At 42.3% G+C, this 26,609-nt stretch overlaps 3 pseudogenes; all 3 read left to right on the forward strand.

The window, feature by feature from the left end:
• Positions 1 to 704: 704 nt before the first annotated feature.
• On the forward strand, positions 705 to 3,376 carry LOC147003243 (E3 ubiquitin-protein ligase RBBP6 pseudogene; annotated as a pseudogene).
• A 7,559-nt stretch (positions 3,377 to 10,935) lies between these two features.
• LOC147003244 (E3 ubiquitin-protein ligase RBBP6 pseudogene) lies at positions 10,936 to 13,607 on the forward strand (annotated as a pseudogene).
• Positions 13,608 to 21,170: 7,563 nt separating this feature from the next.
• LOC147003245 (E3 ubiquitin-protein ligase RBBP6 pseudogene) lies at positions 21,171 to 23,842 on the forward strand (annotated as a pseudogene).
• Positions 23,843 to 26,609: the final 2,767 nt, after the last annotated feature.

A 26,609-nucleotide genomic window follows, 5' to 3' on the forward strand; every position in this document is an offset into this window, starting at 1 on the left:
CTGAGTTCAAGGCTAGTCTGGGCTGGAGAATGAGACCTCAGAATAAGCAAGTTTAAAAAAATTAATAATAAAGAAATACCAAAATAATAAACAGGTATATCCCTTCGCAACTAAGACCAAAATAAAGTTCATATTGTTGTTCCACCTATAGGGTTGCAGATCCCTTCAGCTCCTTGGGTACTTTCTCTAGCTCTTCCATTGGGGGCCCTGTGATCCATCCAATAGCTGACTGTGAGCATCCACTTCTGTGTTTGCTAGGCCCTGGCATAAAAAGTTTGGAGCTGAGACGAAAGGATGGACCATCTAGAGACTGCCATACCAGGGGATCCATCCCATAATCAGCCTCCAAACGATGACACCATTGCATACACTAGCAAGATTTTGCTGAAAGGACCCTGATATAGCTGTCTCTTGTGAGGCTTTAGGATTCTATTCTCTAAGTTGGAGAATTTTTTTTTTTATTTTTTTTTTTTTTGCTGTTGTTAATTTATTCAGCCCCATGAATTGAGGCACAGATATGACAAGTGTGGTCTTGGATATGGACATATATTGATGGATTTAATCTACAATGACTCAACAAATCCTTTATTCTCTTACAGAATCTTTGGGAGACCTGAGCTACTTCCAACCCAAAGGACTGGGCTCCAGGATTTGCAAACATCAGCTGTCAGCTCCTTGCCTAGCCCAAGGAATCCTTTGCCACAATGTCCTGTGTGCACTATAAATTTTCCTCTAAACTCAGCTACAACACCATCACCTTTGATGGGCTCCATATCTCCCTCTTCTACTTAAAGAAGCAGATTATGGGGAGAGAAAAGCTGAAAACTGCCAATAGTGATCTGCAGATCACCAATGCAGAGACGGAAGAAGAATATACTGATGATAATGCGCTCATCCCTAAGAATTCATCTGTGATTGTCAGAAGAATTCCTGTTGTAGGTGTGAAGTCTAAAAGCAAGACATATCAAATGAGTCACACTAAACCAGTAATGGGAACTACAAAAGCAGTTAATGACTCTTCTGCATCTATTTCTCTGGCCCAGCTTATAAAGACTGCCAATCTGACTGAGGCCAATGCTTCTGAGGAAGACAAAATTAAAGCAATGATGATACAATCTGGCCGTTTATATAACCCAATCGATGACATGAAGAAAACTCCAGTAGGCTTACCACCTCCATCTTACACCTGCTTTCGTTGTGGTAAACCTGGTCATTATATTAATAATTGCCCAACAAATGGGAATAAGAACTTTGAATCTCGTCCTAGGATCAGAAAGAGCACTGGAATTCCTACAAGTTTTATGATGGAAGTGAAAGATCCTAATATGAAAGGTGCAATGCTTACAAAAACTGGGCAATATGCAATACCGACTATAAATGCAGAGGCCTATGCAATTGGGAAGAAAGAGAAACCACCCTTCTTACCAGAGGAACCATCATCATCATCTTCAGAAGAAGCTGATCCTGTCCCAGATGAGCTCTTGTGCCTCATCTGCAAAGACACTATGACTGATGCTGCTATCATCCCCTGCTGTGGAAACAGTTACTGTGATGACTGTATAAGAACAGCACTTCTGGAGTCAGATGAACATACATGTCCAACATGTCATCAAAATGATGTTTCTCCTGATGCTTTAGTTGCCAACAAGGTTTTACGACAGGCTGTTAATAACTTTAAAAATCAAACTGACTATACAAAGAGACTCGGAAAACAGGTAACTCCGTCCCCACCCCCACCATCTCCACCAAGTGCACTCATTCAGCAGAACCTGCAGCCTCCTATGAAATCTCCCACATCAAGACAGCAGGATCCTCTGAAGATTCCAGTGACATCGTCCTCAGCTCACCCAACTACTTCTGTAACCTCATTAGCTTCAAAGTCATCTTCCTTGGCTCCTTCTGTGCCTGGAAAGCCATCTTCTGCCCCAGCTCCCGTGCCTGATACAACTGCAAGAGTATCTATATCAGACCATTCAGAAAAATCAGATGGACCCTTTCGGGATTCAGATAACAAATTATTACCAGCTGCCACCCTTACATCAGAACATTCAAAGGAAGCCTCTTCAATTGCTGTTACTGCTCTTGTGGAAGAAAAGTGTGGCCAGGTGCCAGTCCTTGAAACTCCACCTTTGTTGGGACAGTCGTTATTACATGAACAGTTTATCCCCACAACTGGTCCAGTAAGAATAAATGCTGCTCATCCAAGTGGTGGTCAACCAGGTTGGGAACATTCCAACAAGCTTGGGAAGCTAGTTTCTCCACCACAGCAAATGAGAAGTGAAGAGAGACGCTGTTACCGAGGAATAAAACGTGGGCGAGGCTACACTGAACCATCACAGAGCAGTCAAGGCCCACCACGACCAGCAACTCCAGTCTTTATGCCTATTCCACCACCTCTTTTGCAACCGTCTCCTCCACATATGCTTCCTCTTCCTCCAGGTGTACCTGCCCCACGGTTTCCTCCTCGGTTTCCTCCTGGCCAGCCTCCACCAGCAGGATATAGTGTCTCTCCTCCAGGATTCCCACCAGCTCCTGCCAATATATCAACAGCTTGGGTTCCATCAGGAGTTCACACTGCCCATTCAAATACCATCCCCACAACACAAGCACCTCTTTTATCCAGGGAAGAATTCTATAGAGAGCAAAAACGACTAAAGGAAGAGTCTAAATTTCCCTATAGTGGGTCATCTTATTCAAGAAGTTCATACACTGACTCAAAGTCAAGGTCTGGCTCAACACATTCAAGCTCTTACTCTCAGTCCTTCAGCAGCTCACACTCTCACTCTTCTTCACAATCATCCCCATCTTCCAGAAGAGGCAGAGGCAAGATCTGCAGTGACCGTTCATGGTCCAGATCTCATGGATATCACAGATCTATGTCAAAGTCCTCTCCCTATAGAGGATATCACTCAAGGTCCAGATCTCCTCCAGCATTTAGGGGACAGTCTCCCACTAAACTCGATGTACCTCAAGAAGAGATAGAACGCTACCAGGAATGGGAGAGGAAATACTACCAGTGGTATGAGACTAGGCAAAGGGCAAGAAGTAGGAACACAACCTAGACCCTAGGCCAATAGAGAGGACTTTTCTTCAGAGACTCTTACCTCCTAATATCAGTAATTCACCCTTCACAGGAGGGCACAGAGACTATGCTGCTGGACAAAGTCATAGAAATAGAAATCTAGGTGGCAACTATCCAGTAAAGCTTTCAACAAGAGACAGTCACATTCCAAAAGATAATCCAAAATCGACAGAGAAGAAGAGTCAAAATGTTCCTGTAGACAGCAAAGGAAACAAGAATATGTTGGACATCAGTGGGAGGAGAGGCCCTTGGGGCTGTACTGTCATAGAGACAGGAGGAGGGGTGGTAAGATAGTGGGTTCCTGGAGGGGAGACCTGGAAAGGGGAATGCATTTGAAATGTAAATAAAGTAAATACCCAATTCCAGCACCTGTTTTCCTGTGTTTGTCTGTATTTCTTTCCATGAGTTATTGATAATCCTCCTAAAGCACTCTACTATATACATGAGATAGGATTTTTAGACAGATTCTGGTTTTCCAGGTGTGTGGATGTATTCAGGGCTTGCTGTGGTGGGAGAACTGTGTTCTGATGATGCCCATGTATGTATTTTGGCTTCTGTTGCTTACTTTCTTGACCTTGCCTTTTACCACATGGATATCCCTGGTGTTTGTTGGTCTGTGTGACTGTCTGGGGTCCACCTCTTTTGTCCCTGGGTTGCTTCAGGTCTCCTGGTTGGACCACAACCCTGGCTGTAGCAGACCACTTGTGGGGCCTTCCAACTGGGGACTCCACACAGGGACAGAGAAGCTGTTGATCTGTTGCCCTGGCTGCAGTAGATCTCCTGGGAGGTCTTCAGACTATTGGGTCTTCAGTGGAGCAGTCAAGCTGTTGTCCAACTGCTGTGAATTCAGCTAATCCTCAACTGCTCTGAGTGCAGGGGGTCCTCAGCAGTTCAACTGCTCTGAGGTCCCTCTAGGATGGGTCTGTATATGGTGTCTTCACAAGAGTAGACTATAGACAATGCTTATAGGATCCCATGTGAGTTCTTGGAACCAAACAGGTCCTTAGCAAGAGTGGTAAGTGTGCTTACTGCTGAGCCATCTCAGCCCCAGGGTTCAATGAAGAGCCACTGGAAGGACCAGCACAGAAGAGAACACAGTAAGTCACAGATCAGCAAAGCTAGTGAGTCTATTCGGTGAGCAGAAAAGCGTATTGCAATGTGTGAGAAGGATTATGGGAAGGATCTTACCTAAGAGCCACAGGAATTTATGTGAGGCTGATATATGACCTGGATGACTTATGCTGATACCCATGGATGTCAGCTGCTAAGTGACAGAAACCAATCAAAACAACTAGAAGGGGCCAATTCTCTTTTCTGGAACCCTTTATTCCTTAACTAGCTATCCTGTTTCAATGCAGTGTCAATTTATGACTTTAGCTTTTAGTATGCTGAGCTTCCTGTCTTCCCTTTTCTCCTCTGAGACACTCTCATGTAGCAGGCTAGACTCAACTTAGCTAGCTGAGGCTGATAGAGGGTGCCTAGGATGACTACTCTTGGTTATCAACTTGATTACATCAACTCCATTAACTAAATTGAGGGCACACCTGGGAGGAATTTTTACATTGAACTTGAAGTAGGAAAATACACTTCAAATTTTTTTTGTAATTTTATTTTAATATTTTTTGAATTACGTATTTATTTTCCTCAATTACATGTCCAATGGTATCCCAAAAGTCCCCCCTACCCAGACCCCCCATCCCCCTACCCACCTATTCCCACTTTTTGGCCCTGGCGTTCCCTGTACTGGGGCATATAAAGTTTGTGTGTCCAATGGGCCTCTCTTTCCAGTGATGGCCGACTAGGCCATCTTTTGATACATATGCAGCTAGACTCAAGAGCTCTGGTGTACTGGTTCTTTCATAATGTTGTTGCACCTACGGGGTGGCAGATCTCCTTAGCCCCTTGGACACTTTCTCTAGCTCCTCCATTGGGGGCCCTGTGATCCATCCAATAGCTGACTGTGAGCATCCACTTATGTGTTTGCCTGGCCCCGGCCTAGTCTCACAAGAGACAGCTGTATCAGGGTCACCTGAATTGTTGATCTTAGCCATTCTTACTGGTGTGAGATGGAATCTCAGGGTTGTTTTGATTTGCATTTCTCTGATGATTAAGGATGCTGAAACATTTTTCAGGTGCTTCTCAGCCATTCGGTATTCCTCAGGTGAGAATTCTTTGTTTAGCTCTGAGCCCCATTTTTTAATGGGGTTATTTGATTTTCTGCAGTCCACCTTCTTGTGTTCTTTATATATATTGGATATTAGTCCCCTATCTGATTTAGGATTGGTAAAGATCCTTTCCCAATCTGTCTGTGGCCTTTTTGTCTTGTTGACAGTGTCTTTTGACTAGCTGAAGCTTTGCAGTTTCATGAGGTCCTATTTGTCAATACTCGATCTTACAGCACAAGCCATTGCTGTTCTATTCAGGAATTTTTCCCCTGTGCCCATATCTTCGAAGCTTTTCCCCACTTTCTCCTCTATAAGTTTCAGTGTCTCTGGTTTTATGTGGAGTTCCTTGATCCACTTAGATTTGACCTTAGTACAAGGAGATAGGGATGGATCCATTCACATTCTTCTACATGATAACCACCAGTTGTGCCAGCACCATTTGTTGAAAATGCTGTCTTTCTTCCACCGGATGGTTTTAGCTCCCTGGTCGAAGATCAAGTGACCTTAGGTGTGTGGGTTCATCTCTGGGTCTTCAATTCTATTCCATTGGTCTACTTGTCTGTCGCTATAACAGTACCATGCAGTTTTTCTCACAATTGCTCTGTAGTACAGCTTTAGGTCAGGCATGGTGATTCCACCAGAGGTTCTTTTATCCTTGAGAAGAGTTTTTTGCTATCCTTGGTTTTTTGTTATTCCAGATGAATCTGCCGATTGCTCTTTCTAGATCGTTGAAGAATTGAGTTGGAATTTTGACGGGGATTACATTGAATCTGTAGATTGCTTTTGGCAAGATAGCCATTTTTACAATATTGATCCTGCCAATCCATGAGCATGGGAGATCTTTCCATCTTCTTAGATCTTCTTTGATTTCTTTCATCAGAGACTTGAAGTTCTTATCATACAGATCTTTCACTTCCTTAGTTAGAGTCACGCCCTGATATTTTATATTATTTGTGACTATTGAGAAGGGTGTTGTTTCCCTAATTTCTTCCTCAGCCTGTTTATTCTTTGTGTAGAGAAAGGCCATTGACTTGTTTGAGTTAATTTTATATCCAGCTACTTCACCGAAGCTGTTTATCAGGTTTAGGAGTTCTCTGGTGGAAATTTTAGGGTCACTGATATATACTATCATATCATCTGCAAAAAGTGATATTTTGACTTCATCTTTTCCAATTTGTATCCCCTTGACCTCCTTTTGTTGTCGAATTGCTCTGGCTAGGACTTTGAGTACAATGTTGAAGAGGTAGGGAGAAAGTGGGATGCCTTGTCTAGTCCCTGATTTTAGTGGGATTGCTTCCAGCTTCTCACCATTTACTTTGATGTTGGCTACTGGTTTGCTCTAGATTGCTTTTATCATGTTTAGGTAAGGGCCTTGACTTCCTGATCTTTCCAAGACTTTTATCATGAATGGGTGTTGGATCTTGTCTAATGCTTTTTCCGCATCTAAGGAGATGATCCTGTGGTTTTTGATTTTGAGTTTGCTTATATAATGGATTACGTGGATGGATTTCCGTATATTAAACCATCCCTGCATCCCTGGAATAAAACCTACTTGGTCAGGATGGATGATGGTTTTAATGTGTTCTTGGATTCGGTTAGCTAGAATTTTATTGAGTATTTCTGCATGGATATTCATAAGGGAAATTGGTCTGAAGTTCTCTATCTCTGTTGGATCTTTCTGTGGTTTAGGTATCAGAGTAATTGTGGCTTCATAGAATGAGTTGGGTAGAGTACCTTCTACTTCTATTTTGTGGAATAGATTGTGCAGAACTGGAATTAGGTCTTCTTTGAAGGTCTGATAGAACTCTGCACTAAACCCATCTGGTCCTGGGCTTTTTTTGGCTGGGAGACTATTAATGACTGCTTCTATTTCTTTAGGGGATATGGGACTGTTTAGATCGTTAACTTGATCCTGATTTAACTTTGGTACCTGGTATCTGTCTAGAAATTTGTCCATTTCGTCCAGGTTTTCCAGTTTTCTTGAGTATAGCCTTTTGTAGAAGGATCTGATGGTGTTTTGGATTTCTTCAGGATCTGTTGTTATGTCTCCCTTTTCATTTCTGATTTTGTTAATTAGGATGCTGTCCCTGTGCCCGCTAGTGAGTCTAGCTAAGGGTTTATCTATCTTGTTGATTTTCTCAAAGAACCAGCTCCTCCTTTGGTTGATTCTTTGAACAGTTCTTCTTGTTTCCACTTGGTTGATTTCACCCCTGAGTTTGATTATTTCCTGCCTTCTACTCCTCTTGGGTGAATTTGCATCCTTTTTTTCTAGAGCTATTAGGTGTGTTGTCAAGCTGCTAGTATGTGCTCCTCTCTATAGTTTCTTTTGGGAGGCACTCAGAGCTTTGAGTTTCCCTCTAAGAAATGCTTTCATTGTGTCCCATAGGTTTGGGCATGTTGTGGCTTCATTTTCATTAAACTCTAATAAGCCTTTAATTTCTTTCTTTATTCCTTCCTTGACCAAGGTATCACTGAGAAGAGTGTTGTTCATTTTCCACGTGAATGTTGGCTTTCTACTATTTATGTTGTTATTGAAGATCATCCTTAGTCCATGGTGGTCTGATAGGATTCATGGGACAATTTAAATATTTCTGTATCTGTTGTGGCCTGTTTTGTGACCAATTATATGGTCAATTTTGGAGAAGGTCCCGTGAGGTGCTGAGTAGAAGGTATATCCTTTGGTTTTAGGACAAAATGTTCTGTAGATATCTGTTAAGTCCATTTGTTTCATCACTTCTGTTAGTTTCACCGTGTCCCTGTTTAGTTTCTGTTTCCACGATGTGTCCATTGATGAAAGTGGTGTGTTGAAGTCTCCCACCATTATCGTGTGCGGTACAATGTGTGCTTGGAGCTTTACTAAAGTGTCTCTAATGAATGTGGTTGCCCTTGCATTTGGAGCATAGATATTCAGAATTGAGAGTTCCTCTTGGAGGATTTTGTAATTTTCATTTTATTTATTTCATGTGCATTGGTGATTTGCCTGTATCAATGTCTGTTGTGAGAGTGTCTGATTCTTCTGGAATTGAAGATATAGAGGGTTGATGATTGTGAGCTGCCTTGTAGTTGCTGGGAATTGAAGCCAGGCCCGCTGGAAGAACAGTCAAGTGATTTAACTACAGAGTCGTGTCTTCCATGCGTTTAATCCTCATCTTGAGATAAGAAGACACACCCTTATTTTAGGCCACACCCTCTGCACGTAACCTAAATAAATAGGACATGGAAGAAGGAAACTTTTGCATTTTGCTCTTGGTTGGCTGGCAAGTGTGTTCCTTCTCTGGCATCAGAGCCTATTTCTTCGGGATTACAGCTTTTACTGAAGACCAGCTGAGATACTGACAGAGAAACTTTGGATTCTTGGACTTTCCATTCAGACATCTCTGGATTAGCTGGAGAATATCCTGTAAGTAATTCTAAAAAATGCTGTGCTCATGTGTGTATGTGTGTGTGTGTGTGTTGGTGGGGTGGCTGTGGGTGGAGAGAGAGACAGAGAGAGAGGGAGAGAGAGAGAGAGAGAGAGAGAGAGAGAGAGAGAGAGAGAGAGAGAGAGAGAGAGAGAGAGAGAGAGAGAGAAAGATTCATAATATAAGTTCTGTTACTCTAGAGAACCCTCACTCATACAATGACTTTTACCTTGCATTGAATTTCCACTGGGAAGTACTTATATTTGATACCATGTCCAATGTATTAGGGGTCAGGTGGGAATATGCCCATGGTTTCTTCCATGCTAAACAAGCAATCTACCAATGGAAGGAATTACACAGAAAGCCCTAAATTAGTGTTTAGTGTTTCTAAAAATGTGAAAATGAACATCATCTTTATTTTATATAAATCATAAAATATAGATACTAAGACAATTCAAGTCTAGAGTCATTGAGATGGCTCTGCATGTTGGCACTTGTTGCTAAGTTTGATACCCATGGTATAAAGCTAGAACCAGGTCGACCTATGAAACCAGTATATCCTACTGAATGCATGCTTCCCAGAGACACAAATTCTTCCTCTGATTAGATTGTGACAGCATCAGGGTGGGGCTCATGGATCAGGTGTTGGATTTGGTAAAGGAATTAACTCTGGTATGTAGAGAGAGGATTGAATCAGCCATGTAGCTGAGTGAATCTGCCATCTAGTTGAGTGAATCTCAGCTTTTCCTTTAAGAGTTTCATAGATACTTTTACCAAAGACTCCTCCATCTTACCAAAGATGAACTACTTCCTTCCTCTGCAACTCTACTGTCCTGTTTAAATCAAAGGTTTTGGTTTTGGGGTTTTTTGCTTGTTGGTGTTGGTTTGGTTTGCTTTGCTTTGCTTTGCTTTGGTTTTGTTGAGACAGGGTCTCACTCTGTAGCTATGGTTGGTCAAAAAGGCTAAAAGAATGCTCTGGAATTCACCAAGATCAGCCTGCCTATGCCTGTCAAGTACATACCTGACATTCACCCAAGTTTTTAAGAAAAAACCCTGAAGTGGATGATAGAGCAAGAAATTTTGAATTACCAAAGAAAAGAAGGAGAAATTAGTCACTTATAAAAATTAATCTATAAGTGACTAAATCTGTTTTTCTGTCTCTGGGGTTATGCCTGATGGTTACTTAACATTGCCACAGTATTACTATAGATCAAAATGTACCTACAATGTCAAGATACTCTTTAAGAATTAGGAATGTCAGGGGATAGAGAGATGGATCAGCAGTTAAGAGCACTGATTGCTCTTCCAAAGGTCCTGAGTTTGATTCCCAGCAATCACACGGTTGCTCACAACCATCTTTAATAGGATCTGATGCTCTCTTCTCATGTGTCTGAATACACCTACAATGTACTCATATAAATGAAATAAGTAAATCTTAAAAGACTTAGGGATGTGGTAAAAAAAATGGGCTAAATTCCATGTTCTTAACTGAGAATATGGGAAAGACCAATTAAACAAAAAAAAAAAAAACTAGCAACACCACCTGGCACCCTAGAAATTGAGGCAAGAAGATTCTGAGTTCAAGGCTAGTCTGGGCTGGAGAATGAGACCTCAGAATAAGCAAGTTTAAAAAAATTAATAATAAAGAAATACCAAAATAATAAACAGGTATATCCCTTCGCAACTAAGACCAAAATAAAGTTCATATTGTTGTTCCACCTATAGGGTTGCAGATCCCTTCAGCTCCTTGGGTACTTTCTCTAGCTCTTCCATTGGGGGCCCTGTGATCCATCCAATAGCTGACTGTGAGCATCCACTTCTGTGTTTGCTAGGCCCTGGCATAAAAAGTTTGGAGCTGAGACGAAAGGATGGACCATCTAGAGACTGCCATACCAGGGGATCCATCCCATAATCAGCCTCCAAACGATGACACCATTGCATACACTAGCAAGATTTTGCTGAAAGGACCCTGATATAGCTGTCTCTTGTGAGGCTTTAGGATTCTATTCTCTAAGTTGGAGAATTTTTTTTTATTTTTTTTTATTTTTTTTTTTTTTTGCTGTTGTTAATTTATTCAGCCCCATGAATTGAGGCACAGATATGACAAGTGTGGTCTTGGATATGGACATATATTTATGGATTTAATCTACAATGACTCAACAAATCCTTTATTCTCTTACAGAATCTTTGGGAGACCTGAGCTACTTCCAACCCAAAGGACTGGGCTCCAGGATTTGCAAACATCAGCTGTCAGCTCCTTGCCTAGCCCAAGGAATCCTTTGCCACAATGTCCTGTGTGCACTATAAATTTTCCTCTAAACTCAGCTACAACACCATCACCTTTGATGGGCTCCATATCTCCCTCTTCTACTTAAAGAAGCAGATTATGGGGAGAGAAAAGCTGAAAACTGCCAATAGTGATCTGCAGATCACCAATGCAGAGACGGAAGAAGAATATACTGATGATAATGCGCTCATCCCTAAGAATTCATCTGTGATTGTCAGAAGAATTCCTGTTGTAGGTGTGAAGTCTAAAAGCAAGACATATCAAATGAGTCACACTAAACCAGTAATGGGAACTACAAAAGCAGTTAATGACTCTTCTGCATCTATTTCTCTGGCCCAGCTTATAAAGACTGCCAATCTGACTGAGGCCAATGCTTCTGAGGAAGACAAAATTAAAGCAATGATGATACAATCTGGCCGTTTATATAACCCAATCGATGACATGAAGAAAACTCCAGTAGGCTTACCACCTCCATCTTACACCTGCTTTCGTTGTGGTAAACCTGGTCATTATATTAATAATTGCCCAACAAATGGGAATAAGAACTTTGAATCTCGTCCTAGGATCAGAAAGAGCACTGGAATTCCTACAAGTTTTATGATGGAAGTGAAAGATCCTAATATGAAAGGTGCAATGCTTACAAAAACTGGGCAATATGCAATACCGACTATAAATGCAGAGGCCTATGCAATTGGGAAGAAAGAGAAACCACCCTTCTTACCAGAGGAACCATCATCATCATCTTCAGAAGAAGCTGATCCTGTCCCAGATGAGCTCTTGTGCCTCATCTGCAAAGACACTATGACTGATGCTGCTATCATCCCCTGCTGTGGAAACAGTTACTGTGATGACTGTATAAGAACAGCACTTCTGGAGTCAGATGAACATACATGTCCAACATGTCATCAAAATGATGTTTCTCCTGATGCTTTAGTTGCCAACAAGGTTTTACGACAGGCTGTTAATAACTTTAAAAATCAAACTGACTATACAAAGAGACTCGGAAAACAGGTAACTCCGTCCCCACCCCCACCATCTCCACCAAGTGCACTCATTCAGCAGAACCTGCAGCCTCCTATGAAATCTCCCACATCAAGACAGCAGGATCCTCTGAAGATTCCAGTGACATCGTCCTCAGCTCACCCAACTACTTCTGTAACCTCATTAGCTTCAAATTCATCTTCCTTGGCTCCTTCTGTGCCTGGAAAGCCATCTTCTGCCCCAGCTCCCGTGCCTGATACAACTGCAAGAGTATCTATATCAGACCATTCAGAAAAATCAGATGGACCCTTTCGGGATTCAGATAACAAATTATTACCAGCTGCCACCCTTACATCAGAACATTCAAAGGAAGCCTCTTCAATTGCTGTTACTGCTCTTGTGGAAGAAAAGTGTGGCCAGGTGCCAGTCCTTGAAACTCCACCTTTGTTGGGACAGTCGTTATTACATGAACAGTTTATCCCCACAACTGGTCCAGTAAGAATAAATGCTGCTCATCCAAGTGGTGGTCAACCAGGTTGGGAACATTCCAACAAGCTTGGGAAGCTAGTTTCTCCACCACAGCAAATGAGAAGTGAAGAGAGACGCTGTTACCGAGGAATAAAACGTGGGCGAGGCTACACTGAACCATCACAGAGCAGTCAAGGCCCACCACGACCAGCAACTCCAGTCTTTATGCCTATTCCACCACCTCTTTTGCAACCGTCTCCTCCACATATGCTTCCTCTTCCTCCAGGTGTACCTGCCCCACGGTTTCCTCCTCGGTTTCCTCCTGGCCAGCCTCCACCAGCAGGATATAGTGTCTCTCCTCCAGGATTCCCACCAGCTCCTGCCAATATATCAACAGCTTGGGTTCCATCAGGAGTTCACACTGCCCATTCAAATACCATCCCCACAACACAAGCACCTCTTTTATCCAGGGAAGAATTCTATAGAGAGCAAAAACGACTAAAGGAAGAGTCTAAATTTCCCTATAGTGGGTCATCTTATTCAAGAAGTTCATACACTGACTCAAAGTCAAGGTCTGGCTCAACACATTCAAGCTCTTACTCTCAGTCCTTCAGCAGCTCACACTCTCACTCTTCTTCACAATCATCCCCATCTTCCAGAAGAGGCAGAGGCAAGATCTGCAGTGACCGTTCATGGTCCAGATCTCATGGATATCACAGATCTATGTCAAAGTCCTCTCCCTATAGAGGATATCACTCAAGGTCCAGATCTCCTCCAGCATTTAGGGGACAGTCTCCCACTAAACTCGATGTACCTCAAGAAGAGATAGAACGCTACCAGGAATGGGAGAGGAAATACTACCAGTGGTATGAGACTAGGCAAAGGGCAAGAAGTAGGAACACAACCTAGACCCTAGGCCAATAGAGAGGACTTTTCTTCAGAGACTCTTACCTCCTAATATCAGTAATTCACCCTTCACAGGAGGGCACAGAGACTATGCTGCTGGACAAAGTCATAGAAATAGAAATCTAGGTGGCAACTATCCAGTAAAGCTTTCAACAAGAGACAGTCACATTCCAAAAGATAATCCAAAATCGACAGAGAAGAAGAGTCAAAATGTTCCTGTAGACAGCAAAGGAAACAAGAATATGTTGGACATCAGTGGGAGGAGAGGCCCTTGGGGCTGTACTGTCATAGAGACAGGAGGAGGGGTGGTAAGGTAGTGGGTTCCTGGAGGGGAGACCTGGAAAGGGGAATGCATTTGAAATGTAAATAAAGTAAATACCCAATTCCAGCACCTGTTTTCCTGTGTTTGTCTGTATTTCTTTCCATGAGTTATTGATAATCCTCCTAAAGCACTCTACTATATACATGAGATAGGATTTTTAGACAGATTCTGGTTTTCCAGGTGTGTGGATGTATTCAGGGCTTGCTGTGGTGGGAGAACTGTGTTCTGATGATGCCCATGTATGTATTTTGGCTTCTGTTGCTTACTTTCTTGACCTTGCCTTTTACCACATGGATATCCCTGGTGTTTGTTGGTCTGTGTGACTGTCTGGGGTCCACCTCTTTTGTCCCTGGGTTGCTTCAGGTCTCCTGGTTGGACCACAACCCTGGCTGTAGCAGACCACTTGTGGGGCCTTCCAACTGGGGACTCCACACAGGGACAGAGAAGCTGTTGATCTGTTGCCCTGGCTGCAGTAGATCTCCTGGGAGGTCTTCAGACTATTGGGTCTTCAGTGGAGCAGTCAAGCTGTTGTCCAACTGCTGTGAATTCAGCTAATCCTCAACTGCTCTGAGTGCAGGGGGTCCTCAGCAGTTCAACTGCTCTGAGGTCCCTCTAGGATGGGTCTGTATATGGTGTCTTCACAAGAGTAGACTATAGACAATGCTTATAGGATCCCATGTGAGTTCTTGGAACCAAACAGGTCCTTAGCAAGAGTGGTAAGTGTGCTTACTGCTGAGCCATCTCAGCCCCAGGGTTCAATGAAGAGCCACTGGAAGGACCAGCACAGAAGAGAACACAGTAAGTCACAGATCAGCAAAGCTAGTGAGTCTATTCGGTGAGCAGAAAAGCGTATTGCAATGTGTGAGAAGGATTATGGGAAGGATCTTACCTAAGAGCCACAGGAATTTATGTGAGGCTGATATATGACCTGGATGACTTATGCTGATACCCATGGATGTCAGCTGCTAAGTGACAGAAACCAATCAAAACAACTAGAAGGGGCCAATTCTCTTTTCTGGAACCCTTTATTCCTTAACTAGCTATCCTGTTTCAATGCAGTGTCAATTTATGACTTTAGCTTTTAGTATGCTGAGCTTCCTGTCTTCCCTTTTCTCCTCTGAGACACTCTCATGTAGCAGGCTAGACTCAACTTAGCTAGCTGAGGCTGATAGAGGGTGCCTAGGATGACTACTCTTGGTTATCAACTTGATTACATCAACTCCATTAACTAAATTGAGGGCACACCTGGGAGGAATTTTTACATTGAACTTGAAGTAGGAAAATACACTTCAAATTTTTTTTTTGTAATTTTATTTTAATATTTTTTGAATTACGTATTTATTTTCCTCAATTACATGTCCAATGGTATCCCAAAAGTCCCCCCTACCCAGACCCCCCATCCCCCTACCCACCTATTCCCACTTTTTGGCCCTGGCGTTCCCTGTACTGGGGCATATAAAGTTTGTGTGTCCAATGGGCCTCTCTTTCCAGTGATGGCCGACTAGGCCATCTTTTGATACATATGCAGCTAGACTCAAGAGCTCTGGTGTACTGGTTCTTTCATAATGTTGTTGCACCTACGGGGTGGCAGATCTCCTTAGCCCCTTGGACACTTTCTCTAGCTCCTCCATTGGGGGCCCTGTGATCCATCCAATAGCTGACTGTGAGCATCCACTTATGTGTTTGCCTGGCCCCGGCCTAGTCTCACAAGAGACAGCTGTATCAGGGTCACCTGAATTGTTGATCTTAGCCATTCTTACTGGTGTGAGATGGAATCTCAGGGTTGTTTTGATTTGCATTTCTCTGATGATTAAGGATGCTGAAACATTTTTCAGGTGCTTCTCAGCCATTCGGTATTCCTCAGGTGAGAATTCTTTGTTTAGCTCTGAGCCCCATTTTTTAATGGGGTTATTTGATTTTCTGCAGTCCACCTTCTTGTGTTCTTTATATATATTGGATATTAGTCCCCTATCTGATTTAGGATTGGTAAAGATCCTTTCCCAATCTGTCTGTGGCCTTTTTGTCTTGTTGACAGTGTCTTTTGACTAGCTGAAGCTTTGCAGTTTCATGAGGTCCTATTTGTCAATACTCGATCTTACAGCACAAGCCATTGCTGTTCTATTCAGGAATTTTTCCCCTGTGCCCATATCTTCGAAGCTTTTCCCCACTTTCTCCTCTATAAGTTTCAGTGTCTCTGGTTTTATGTGGAGTTCCTTGATCCACTTAGATTTGACCTTAGTACAAGGAGATAGGGATGGATCCATTCACATTCTTCTACATGATAACCACCAGTTGTGCCAGCACCATTTGTTGAAAATGCTGTCTTTCTTCCACCGGATGGTTTTAGCTCCCTGGTCGAAGATCAAGTGACCTTAGGTGTGTGGGTTCATCTCTGGGTCTTCAATTCTATTCCATTGGTCTACTTGTCTGTCGCTATAACAGTACCATGCAGTTTTTCTCACAATTGCTCTGTAGTACAGCTTTAGGTCAGGCATGGTGATTCCACCAGAGGTTCTTTTATCCTTGAGAAGAGTTTTTGCTATCCTTGGTTTTTTGTTATTCCAGATGAATCTGCCGATTGCTCTTTCTAGTTCGTTGAAGAATTGAGTTGGAATTTTGACGGGGATTACATTGAATCTGTAGATTGCTTTTGGCAAGATAGCCATTTTTACAATATTGATCCTGCCAATCCATGAGCATGGGAGATCTTTCCATCTTCTTAGATCTTCTTTGATTTCTTTCATCAGAGACTTGAAGTTCTTATCATACAGATCTTTCACTTCCTTAGTTAGAGTCACGCCCTGATATTTTATATTATTTGTGACTATTGAGAAGGGTGTTGTTTCCCTAATTTCTTCCTCAGCCTGTTTATTCTTTGTGTAGAGAAAGGCCATTGACTTGTTTGAGTTAATTTTATATCCAGCTACTTCACCGAAGCTGTTTATCAGGTTTAGGAGTTCTCTGGTGGAAATTTTAGGGTCACTGATATATACTATCATATCATCTGCAAAAAGTGATATTTTGACTTCATCTTTTCCAATTTGTATCCCCTTGACCTCCTTTTGTTGTCGAATTGCTCTGGCTAGGACTTTGAGTACAATGTTGAAGAGGTAGGGAGAAAGTGGGATGCCTTGTCTAGTCCCTGATTTTAGTGGGATTGCTTCCAGCTTCTCACCATTTACTTTGATGTTGGCTACTGGTTTGCTCTAGATTGCTTTTATCATGTTTAGGTAAGGGCCTTGACTTCCTGATCTTTCCAAGACTTTTATCATGAATGGGTGTTGGATCTTGTCTAATGCTTTTTCCGCATCTAAGGAGATGATCCTGTGGTTTTTGATTTTGAGTTTGCTTATATAATGGATTACGTGGATGGATTTCCGTATATTAAACCATCCCTGCATCCCTGGAATAAAACCTACTTGGTCAGGATGGATGATGGTTTTAATGTGTTCTTGGATTCGGTTAGCTAGAATTTTATTGAGTATTTCTGCATGGATATTCATAAGGGAAATTGGTCTGAAGTTCTCTATCTCTGTTGGATCTTTCTGTGGTTTAGGTATCAGAGTAATTGTGGCTTCATAGAATGAGTTGGGTAGAGTACCTTCTACTTCTATTTTGTGGAATAGATTGTGCAGAACTGGAATTAGGTCTTCTTTGAAGGTCTGATAGAACTCTGCACTAAACCCATCTGGTCCTGGGCTTTTTTTGGCTGGGAGACTATTAATGACTGCTTCTATTTCTTTAGGGGATATGGGACTGTTTAGATCGTTAACTTGATCCTGATTTAACTTTGGTACCTGGTATCTGTCTAGAAATTTGTCCATTTCGTCCAGGTTTTCCAGTTTTCTTGAGTATAGCCTTTTGTAGAAGGATCTGATGGTGTTTTGGATTTCTTCAGGATCTGTTGTTATGTCTCCCTTTTCATTTCTGATTTTGTTAATTAGGATGCTGTCCCTGTGCCCGCTAGTGAGTCTAGCTAAGGGTTTATCTATCTTGTTGATTTTCTCAAAGAACCAGCTCCTCCTTTGGTTGATTCTTTGAACAGTTCTTCTTGTTTCCACTTGGTTGATTTCACCCCTGAGTTTGATTATTTCCTGCCTTCTACTCCTCTTGGGTGAATTTGCATCCTTTTTTTCTAGAGCTATTAGGTGTGTTGTCAAGCTGCTAGTATGTGCTCCTCTCTATAGTTTCTTTTGGGAGGCACTCAGAGCTTTGAGTTTCCCTCTTAGAAATGCTTTCATTGTGTCCCATAGGTTTGGGCATGTTGTGGCTTCATTTTCATTAAACTCTAATAAGCCTTTAATTTCTTTCTTTATTCCTTCCTTGACCAAGGTATCACTGAGAAGAGTGTTGTTCATTTTCCACGTGAATGTTGGCTTTCTACTATTTATGTTGTTATTGAAGATCATCCTTAGTCCATGGTGGTCTGATAGGATTCATGGGACAATTTAAATATTTCTGTATCTGTTGTGGCCTGTTTTGTGACCAATTATATGGTCAATTTTGGAGAAGGTCCCGTGAGGTGCTGAGTAGAAGGTATATCCTTTGGTTTTAGGACAAAATGTTCTGTAGATATCTGTTAAGTCCATTTGTTTCATCACTTCTGTTAGTTTCACCGTGTCCCTGTTTAGTTTCTGTTTCCACGATGTGTCCATTGATGAAAGTGGTGTGTTGAAGTCTCCCACCATTATCGTGTGCGGTACAATGTGTGCTTGGAGCTTTACTAAAGTGTCTCTAATGAATGTGGTTGCCCTTGCATTTGGAGCATAGATATTCAGAATTGAGAGTTCCTCTTGGAGGATTTTGTAATTTTCATTTTATTTATTTCATGTGCATTGGTGATTTGCCTGTATCAATGTCTGTTGTGAGAGTGTCTGATTCTTCTGGAATTGAAGATATAGAGGGTTGATGATTGTGAGCTGCCTTGTAGTTGCTGGGAATTGAAGCCAGGCCCGCTGGAAGAACAGTCAAGTGATTTAACTACAGAGTCGTGTCTTCCATGCGTTTAATCCTCATCTTGAGATAAGAAGACACACCCTTATTTTAGGCCACACCCTCTGCACGTAACCTAAATAAATAGGACATGGAAGAAGGAAACTTTTGCATTTTGCTCTTGGTTGGCTGGCAAGTGTGTTCCTTCTCTGGCATCAGAGCCTATTTCTTCGGGATTACAGCTTTTACTGAAGACCAGCTGAGATACTGACAGAGAAACTTTGGATTCTTGGACTTTCCATTCAGACATCTCTGGATTAGCTGGAGAATATCCTGTAAGTAATTCTAAAAAATGCTGTGCTCATGTGTGTATGTGTGTGTGTGTGTTGGTGGGGTGGCTGTGGGTGGAGAGAGAGACAGAGAGAGAGGGAGAGACAGAGAGAGAGAGAGAGAGAGAGAGAGAGAGAGAGAGAGAGAGAGAGAGAGAGAGAGAGAGAGACAAAGATTCATAATATAAGTTCTGTTACTCTAGAGAACCCTCACTCATACAATGACTTTTACCTTGCATTGAATTTCCACTGGGAAGTACTTATATTTGATACCATGTCCAATGTATTAGGGGTCAGGTGGGAATATGCCCATGGTTTCTTCCATGCTAAACAAGCAATCTACCAATGGAAGGAATTACACAGAAAGCCCTAAATTAGTGTTTAGTGTTTCTAAAAATGTGAAAATGAACATCGTCTTTATTTTATATAAATCATAAAATATAGATACTAAGACAATTCAAGTCTAGAGTCATTGAGATGGCTCTGCATGTTGGCACTTGTTGCTAAGTTTGATACCCATGGTATAAAGCTAGAACCAGGTCGACCTATGAAACCAGTATATCCTACTGAATGCATACTTCCCAGAGACACAAATTCTTCCTCTGATTAGATTGTGACAGCATCAGGGTGGGGCTCATGGATCAGGTGTTGGATTTGGTAAAGGAATTAACTCTGGTATGTAGAGAGAGGATTGAATCAGCCATGTAGCTGAGTGAATCTGCCATCTAGTTGAGTGAATCTCAGCTTTTCCTTTAAGAGTTTCATAGATACTTTTACCAAAGACTCCTCCATCTTACCAAAGATGAACTACTTCCTTCCTCTGCAACTCTACTGTCCTGTTTAAATCAAAGGTTTTGGTTTTGGGGTTTTTTGCTTGTTGGTGTTGGTGTTGGTTTGGTTTGCTTTGCTTTGCTTTGCTTTGGTTTTGTTGAGACAGGGTCTCACTCTGTAGCTATGGTTGGTCAAAAAGGCTAAAAGAATGCTCTGGAATTCACCAAGATCAGCCTGCCTATGCCTGTCAAGTACATACCTGACATTCACCCAAGTTTTTAAGAAAAAACCCTGAAGTGGATGATAGAGCAAGAAATTTTGAATTACCAAAGAAAAGAAGGAGAAATTAGTCACTTATAAAAATTAATCTATAAGTGACTAAATCTGTGTTTCTGTCTCTGGGGTTATGCCTGATGGTTACTTAACATTGCCACAGTATTACTATAGATCAAAATGTACCTACAATGTCAAGATACTCTTTAAGAATTAGGAATGTCAGGGGATAGAGAGATGGATCAGCAGTTAAGAGCACTGATTGCTCTTCCAAAGGTCCTGAGTTTGATTCCCAGCAATCACACGGTTGCTCACAACCATCTTTAATAGGATCTGATGCTCTCTTCTCATGTGTCTGAATACACCTACAATGTACTCATATAAATGAAATAAGTAAATCTTAATTGACTTAGGGATGTGGTAAAAAAAATGGGCTAAATTCCATGTTCTTAACTGAGAAAATGGGAAAGACCAATTAAACAAAAAAAAAAAAAAAACCTAGCAACACCACCTGGCACCCTAGAAATTGAGGCAAGAAGATTCTGAGTTCAAGGCTAGTCTGGGCTGGAGAATGAGACCTCAGAATAAGCAAGTTTAAAAAAATTAATAATAAAGAAATACCAAAATAATAAACAGGTATATCCCTTCGCAACTAAGACCAAAATAAAGTTCATATTGTTGTTCCACCTATAGGGTTGCAGATCCCTTCAGCTCCTTGGGTACTTTCTCTAGCTCTTCCATTGGGGGCCCTGTGATCCATCCAATAGCTGACTGTGAGCATCCACTTCTGTGTTTGCTAGGCCCTGGCATAAAAAGTTTGGAGCTGAGACGAAAGGATGGACCATCTAGAGACTGCCATACCAGGGGATCCATCCCATAATCAGCCTCCAAACGATGACACCATTGCATACACTAGCAAGATTTTGCTGAAAGGACCCTGATATAGCTGTCTCTTGTGAGGCTTTAGGATTCTATTCTCTAAGTTGGAGAATTTTTTTTTATTTTTTTATTTTTTTTTTTTTTTGCTGTTGTTAATTTATTCAGCCCCATGAATTGAGGCACAGATATGACAAGTGTGGTCTTGGATATGGACATATATTTATGGATTTAATCTACAATGACTCAACAAATCCTTTATTCTCTTACAGAATCTTTGGGAGACCTGAGCTACTTCCAACCCAAAGGACTGGGCTCCAGGATTTGCAAACATCAGCTGTCAGCTCCTTGCCTAGCCCAAGGAATCCTTTGCCACAATGTCCTGTGTGCACTATAAATTTTCCTCTAAACTCAGCTACAACACCATCACCTTTGATGGGCTCCATATCTCCCTCTTCTACTTAAAGAAGCAGATTATGGGGAGAGAAAAGCTGAAAACTGCCAATAGTGATCTGCAGATCACCAATGCAGAGACGGAAGAAGAATATACTGATGATAATGCGCTCATCCCTAAGAATTCATCTGTGATTGTCAGAAGAATTCCTGTTGTAGGTGTGAAGTCTAAAAGCAAGACATATCAAATGAGTCACACTAAACCAGTAATGGGAACTACAAAAGCAGTTAATGACTCTTCTGCATCTATTTCTCTGGCCCAGCTTATAAAGACTGCCAATCTGACTGAGGCCAATGCTTCTGAGGAAGACAAAATTAAAGCAATGATGATACAATCTGGCCGTTTATATAACCCAATCGATGACATGAAGAAAACTCCAGTAGGCTTACCACCTCCATCTTACACCTGCTTTCGTTGTGGTAAACCTGGTCATTATATTAATAATTGCCCAACAAATGGGAATAAGAACTTTGAATCTCGTCCTAGGATCAGAAAGAGCACTGGAATTCCTACAAGTTTTATGATGGAAGTGAAAGATCCTAATATGAAAGGTGCAATGCTTACAAAAACTGGGCAATATGCAATACCGACTATAAATGCAGAGGCCTATGCAATTGGGAAGAAAGAGAAACCACCCTTCTTACCAGAGGAACCATCATCATCATCTTCAGAAGAAGCTGATCCTGTCCCAGATGAGCTCTTGTGCCTCATCTGCAAAGACACTATGACTGATGCTGCTATCATCCCCTGCTGTGGAAACAGTTACTGTGATGACTGTATAAGAACAGCACTTCTGGAGTCAGATGAACATACATGTCCAACATGTCATCAAAATGATGTTTCTCCTGATGCTTTAGTTGCCAACAAGGTTTTACGACAGGCTGTTAATAACTTTAAAAATCAAACTGACTATACAAAGAGACTCGGAAAACAGGTAACTCCGTCCCCACCCCCACCATCTCCACCAAGTGCACTCATTCAGCAGAACCTGCAGCCTCCTATGAAATCTCCCACATCAAGACAGCAGGATCCTCTGAAGATTCCAGTGACATCGTCCTCAGCTCACCCAACTACTTCTGTAACCTCATTAGCTTCAAATTCATCTTCCTTGGCTCCTTCTGTGCCTGGAAAGCCATCTTCTGCCCCAGCTCCCGTGCCTGATACAACTGCAAGAGTATCTATATCAGACCATTCAGAAAAATCAGATGGACCCTTTCGGGATTCAGATAACAAATTATTACCAGCTGCCACCCTTACATCAGAACATTCAAAGGAAGCCTCTTCAATTGCTGTTACTGCTCTTGTGGAAGAAAAGTGTGGCCAGGTGCCAGTCCTTGAAACTCCACCTTTGTTGGGACAGTCGTTATTACATGAACAGTTTATCCCCACAACTGGTCCAGTAAGAATAAATGCTGCTCATCCAAGTGGTGGTCAACCAGGTTGGGAACATTCCAACAAGCTTGGGAAGCTAGTTTCTCCACCACAGCAAATGAGAAGTGAAGAGAGACGCTGTTACCGAGGAATAAAACGTGGGCGAGGCTACACTGAACCATCACAGAGCAGTCAAGGCCCACCACGACCAGCAACTCCAGTCTTTATGCCTATTCCACCACCTCTTTTGCAACCGTCTCCTCCACATATGCTTCCTCTTCCTCCAGGTGTACCTGCCCCACGGTTTCCTCCTCGGTTTCCTCCTGGCCAGCCTCCACCAGCAGGATATAGTGTCTCTCCTCCAGGATTCCCACCAGCTCCTGCCAATATATCAACAGCTTGGGTTCCATCAGGAGTTCACACTGCCCATTCAAATACCATCCCCACAACACAAGCACCTCTTTTATCCAGGGAAGAATTCTATAGAGAGCAAAAACGACTAAAGGAAGAGTCTAAATTTCCCTATAGTGGGTCATCTTATTCAAGAAGTTCATACACTGACTCAAAGTCAAGGTCTGGCTCAACACATTCAAGCTCTTACTCTCAGTCCTTCAGCAGCTCACACTCTCACTCTTCTTCACAATCATCCCCATCTTCCAGAAGAGGCAGAGGCAAGATCTGCAGTGACCGTTCATGGTCCAGATCTCATGGATATCACAGATCTATGTCAAAGTCCTCTCCCTATAGAGGATATCACTCAAGGTCCAGATCTCCTCCAGCATTTAGGGGACAGTCTCCCACTAAACTCGATGTACCTCAAGAAGAGATAGAACACTACCAGGAATGGGAGAGGAAATACTACCAGTGGTATGAGACTAGGCAAAGGGCAAGAAGTAGGAACACAACCTAGACCCTAGGCCAATAGAGAGGACTTTTCTTCAGAGACTCTTACCTCCTAATATCAGTAATTCACCCTTCACAGGAGGGCACAGAGACTATGCTGCTGGACAAAGTCATAGAAATAGAAATCTAGGTGGCAACTATCCAGTAAAGCTTTCAACAAGAGACAGTCACATTCCAAAAGATAATCCAAAATCGACAGAGAAGAAGAGTCAAAATGTTCCTGTAGACAGCAAAGGAAACAAGAATATGTTGGACATCAGTGGGAGGAGAGGCCCTTGGGGCTGTACTGTCATAGAGACAGGAGGAGGGGTGGTAAGATAGTGGGTTCCTGGAGGGGAGACCTGGAAAGGGGAATGCATTTGAAATGTAAATAAAGTAAATACCCAATTCCAGCACCTGTTTTCCTGTGTTTGTCTGTATTTCTTTCCATGAGTTATTGATAATCCTCCTAAAGCACTCTACTATATACATGAGATAGGATTTTTAGACAGATTCTGGTTTTCCAGGTGTGTGGATGTATTCAGGGCTTGCTGTGGTGGGAGAACTGTGTTCTGATGATGCCCATGTATGTATTTTGGCTTCTGTTGCTTACTTTCTTGACCTTGCCTTTTACCACATGGATATCCCTGGTGTTTGTTGGTCTGTGTGACTGTCTGGGGTCCACCTCTTTTGTCCCTGGGTTGCTTCAGGTCTCCTGGTTGGACCACAACCCTGGCTGTAGCAGACCACTTGTGGGGCCTTCCAACTGGGGACTCCACACAGGGACAGAGAAGCTGTTGATCTGTTGCCCTGGCTGCAGTAGATCTCCTGGGAGGTCTTCAGACTATTGGGTCTTCAGTGGAGCAGTCAAGCTGTTGTCCAACTGCTGTGAATTCAGCTAATCCTCAACTGCTCTGAGTGCAGGGGGTCCTCAGCAGTTCAACTGCTCTGAGGTCCCTCTAGGATGGGTCTGTATATGGTGTCTTCACAAGAGTAGACTATAGACAATGCTTATAGGATCCCATGTGAGTTCTTGGAACCAAACAGGTCCTTAGCAAGAGTGGTAAGTGTGCTTACTGCTGAGCCATCTCAGCCCCAGGGTTCAATGAAGAGCCACTGGAAGGACCAGCACAGAAGAGAACACAGTAAGTCACAGATCAGCAAAGCTAGTGAGTCTATTCGGTGAGCAGAAAAGCGTATTGCAATGTGTGAGAAGGATTATGGGAAGGATCTTACCTAAGAGCCACAGGAATTTATGTGAGGCTGATATATGACCTGGATGACTTATGCTGATACCCATGGATGTCAGCTGCTAAGTGACAGAAACCAATCAAAACAACTAGAAGGGGCCAATTCTCTTTTCTGGAACCCTTTATTCCTTAACTAGCTATCCTGTTTCAATGCAGTGTCAATTTATGACTTTAGCTTTTAGTATGCTGAGCTTCCTGTCTTCCCTTTTCTCCTCTGAGACACTCTCATGTAGCAGGCTAGACTCAACTTAGCTAGCTGAGGCTGATAGAGGGTGCCTAGGATGACTACTCTTGGTTATCAACTTGATTACATCAACTCCATTAACTAAATTGAGGGCACACCTGGGAGGAATTTTTACATTGAACTTGAAGTAGGAAAATACACTTCAAATTTTTTTTTTGTAATTTTATTTTAATATTTTTTGAATTACGTATTTATTTTCCTCAATTACATGTCCAATGGTATCCCAAAAGTCCCCCCTACCCAGACCCCCCATCCCCCTACCCACCTATTCCCACTTTTTGGCCCTGGCGTTCCCTGTACTGGGGCATATAAAGTTTGTGTGTCCAATGGGCCTCTCTTTCCAGTGATGGCCGACTAGGCCATCTTTTGATACATATGCAGCTAGACTCAAGAGCTCTGGTGTACTGGTTCTTTCATAATGTTGTTGCACCTACGGGGTGGCAGATCTCCTTAGCCCCTTGGACACTTTCTCTAGCTCCTCCATTGGGGGCCCTGTGATCCATCCAATAGCTGACTGTGAGCATCCACTTATGTGTTTGCCTGGCCCCGGCCTAGTCTCACAAGAGACAGCTGTATCAGGGTCACCTGAATTGTTGATCTTAGCCATTCTTACTGGTGTGAGATGGAATCTCAGGGTTGTTTTGATTTGCATTTCTCTGATGATTAAGGATGCTGAAACATTTTTCAGGTGCTTCTCAGCCATTCGGTATTCCTCAGGTGAGAATTCTTTGTTTAGCTCTGAGCCCCATTTTTTAATGGGGTTATTTGATTTTCTGCAGTCCACCTTCTTGTGTTCTTTATATATATTGGATATTAGTCCCCTATCTGATTTAGGATTGGTAAAGATCCTTTCCCAATCTGTCTGTGGCCTTTTTGTCTTGTTGACAGTGTCTTTTGACTAGCTGAAGCTTTGCAGTTTCATGAGGTCCTATTTGTCAATACTCGATCTTACAGCACAAGCCATTGCTGTTCTATTCAGGAATTTTTCCCCTGTGCCCATATCTTCGAAGCTTTTCCCCACTTTCTCCTCTATAAGTTTCAGTGTCTCTGGTTTTATGTGGAGTTCCTTGATCCACTTAGATTTGACCTTAGTACAAGGAGATAGGGATGGATCCATTCACATTCTTCTACATGATAACCACCAGTTGTGCCAGCACCATTTGTTGAAAATGCTGTCTTTCTTCCACCGGATGGTTTTAGCTCCCTGGTCGAAGATCAAGTGACCTTAGGTGTGTGGGTTCATCTCTGGGTCTTCAATTCTATTCCATTGGTCTACTTGTCTGTCGCTATAACAGTACCATGCAGTTTTTCTCACAATTGCTCTGTAGTACAGCTTTAGGTCAGGCATGGTGATTCCACCAGAGGTTCTTTTATCCTTGAGAAGAGTTTTTGCTATCCTTGGTTTTTTGTTATTCCAGATGAATCTGCCGATTGCTCTTTCTAGTTCGTTGAAGAATTGAGTTGGAATTTTGACGGGGATTACATTGAATCTGTAGATTGCTTTTGGCAAGATAGCCATTTTTACAATATTGATCCTGCCAATCCATGAGCATGGGAGATCTTTCCATCTTCTTAGATCTTCTTTGATTTCTTTCATCAGAGACTTGAAGTTCTT

Source organism: Mus caroli, unplaced genomic scaffold (genome assembly GCF_978045245.1).
Source record: "Mus caroli unplaced genomic scaffold, Mus_caroli_1 scaffold_8, whole genome shotgun sequence".
Lineage (NCBI taxonomy): Eukaryota > Metazoa > Chordata > Mammalia > Rodentia > Muridae > Mus > Mus caroli.